This window comes from Petromyzon marinus, unplaced genomic scaffold (assembly GCF_048934315.1).
Source record: "Petromyzon marinus isolate PM22_M1 ecotype Great Lakes invasive population unplaced genomic scaffold, UKy_Petmar_22M1.pri1.0 PM_G_Scaffold_18, whole genome shotgun sequence".
Lineage (NCBI taxonomy): Eukaryota > Metazoa > Chordata > Hyperoartia > Petromyzontiformes > Petromyzontidae > Petromyzon > Petromyzon marinus.
The window spans coordinates 1,390,001-1,392,500 of NW_027422739.1; positions in this window are offsets into that span (position 1 = coordinate 1,390,001).

The following is a 2,500-nucleotide window of genomic DNA, read 5'->3' on the forward strand; positions in this document are numbered from 1 at the left end:
CACCTATAGTCAGACTCATCCCCACCAGAGATCAGCCCAATGAGGGTGGTGTCGTCCGACAAACTTCAAGAGTTTGACGGACAGATGATTGGAGGCGCAGCTGTTGGTATACAGGGAGAAGAGCAGTGGGCAAAGGACGCAGCCCTGAGGAGTTCCCGTGCTGATGGACCTGGAGTCAGAGACTTCTGTTCCCGGCTTAACGCACTGCTTCCTGTCAGAGAGGAAGTCTGTGATCCACCTGCAGGTGGAGTAGGGCACGTTCAGCTGGAAGAGCTTGTCCTGAAGCAGGGCAGGGATGATGGTGTTGAAGGCAGAGCTGAAGTCCACAAACAGGATCCTGGCGTAGGATGCTGGGGCGTCCACATGCTGTAGGGTGAAGTGGAGGGCCATGTTAACTGCGTCGTCCACAGACCTGTTGGCTCTGTAGGCAAACTGAAGGGGGTCCAGGAGAGGGTCTGTGATGGCTTTGAGGTGTGCCAGGAGCAGGCGCTCAAAAGACTTCATTACCACAGATGTAAGGGCGACCGGTCTGTAATCATTTAGTCCTGTTGGCCTTAGCTTTTTGGGCACAGCGATGATGGTGGAGGACTTGAGACAGGCTGGTACATGGCATGTCTCCAGGGAGGTGTTAAAGATGTTGGTGAACACCGGAGACAGCTGGTCAGCGCAGTGCCTGAGGGTGGCTGGAGAGACAGAGTCCGGCCCGGCTGCTTTGCGTGGATTCTGCCTCTTGAAAAGCCCATTAACTTCTCCCTCCTGAAAGGAGAGAGTCGTTTCTGTAGTATGGGTGGGGGATGGGGCCTCTTGGGTGGGAAGGGGTGGTTCAGGACAGTCCAATTGTCTTTCAAATCTACGGTAGAACTCGTTCAGGTCGTTGGCTAGGCGGGAGTCGTTAGTGGTGTGGGGCGCTCTGGGTTTGTAGTTGGTGATGTGCCTGAGCCCTTTGGCAGACAGAAGCAGCGTCGTTAGTAGAGAACTGGTGTTTTAGTGTCTCTGAGTACAGTCGTTTAGCCTCTCTCACCGCTTTGCTAAACCTGTTCTTCGACTCCTTGAATCTGTCTCTATCCCCACTCCTAAACGCTTCCTCCTTCTCCAACCTCAACCTTTTGAGCTTTGCTGAGAACCAGGGCTTGTTGTTGTTAAAGTTCACCCTGGTACGTGTTGGGATACAGCAGTCCTCACAGAAGCTGATGTACACAGCCTCTGTGAGTTCATCCAGACTATTGGTAGCAGTCGTGAACATATCCCAGTCAGTACAGTCTAAGCACGCCCGCAAATCTTCCACAGCCTCACTGGTCCACTGTTTAGATGTCCTCACAGCAGGTTTACAGAGTTTTAGTTGCTGCCTGTATGCACGAATCAGGTGGACCAAGGGAGTTCTGTGCGAGCCGAACAGCCCCGTGACCCACAAGAGAAACATCCCCGCCAAATTCGAGCGTTTGACGGGGTCTATCCGTGAAAAAATATTCACGTTTTTGAGTGCACATGCATTTCTGCTGCAAATGCCTCTGGAAGTTTCATGCCGTTCGTATGCCAATTGTGGCAACACGAAAATGACCCGTTTTCCCATTCCGAGGGATTTCTGTGCGACCCTAACAGCCCCGTGAGCCACAAGAGACACATCCCCGCCAATTTCTAGCGTTTCACGGGGTCTATCCGTGAAAAATATAGACGTTTTTGAGTGCACATGCATTTCTGCTGCAGATGCCTCTGGAAGTTTCATGCCGTTCGTACGCAATGTGGCAACACGAAAATGACCCCTTTTCCCATTCCGAGGGATTTCTGTGCGACCCTAACTAACAGCGCCCGTGAGCCACAAGAGAGACATCCCCGCCAATTTATAGCGTTTCACGGGGTCTATCCGTGAAAAATATAGACGTTTTTGAGTGCACATGCATTCCTGCTGCAAATGCCTCTGGAAGTTTCATGCCGTTCCTATGCAATGTGGCCACACAAAAATGACCCGTTTTCCCATTCCGAGGCATTTCTGTGCGACCCTAACAGCCCCGTGAGCCACAAGAGAGACATCCCCGCCAACTTCTAGCGTTTGACGGGGTCTATGCGTGAAAAATATTAAAATTTTTGAGTGCACGTGCCTTTCTGCTGCAAATGCCTCTGGAAGTTTCATGGCGTTCCTATGCAATGTGGCAACACGAAAATGACCCCTTTTCCCATTCCGAGGGAGTTCTGTGCCACCCTAACAGCCCCGTGAGCCACAAGAGACACATCCCCGCCAATTTCTAGCGTTTCACGGGGTCTATCCGTGAAACATATAGAAGTTTTTGAGTGCACATGCATTCCTGCTGCAAATGCCTCTGGAAGTTTCATGCGGTTCGTACGCAATGTGGCAACACGAAAATGACCCGTTTTCCCATTCCCAGGGATTTCTGTGCGACCCGAACAGCCCCGTGAGCCACAAGAGACACATCCCCGCCAATTTCTAGCGTTTCACGGGGTCTATCCGTGAAAAATATCAATTTTTTTTTGACTGCACATGCAT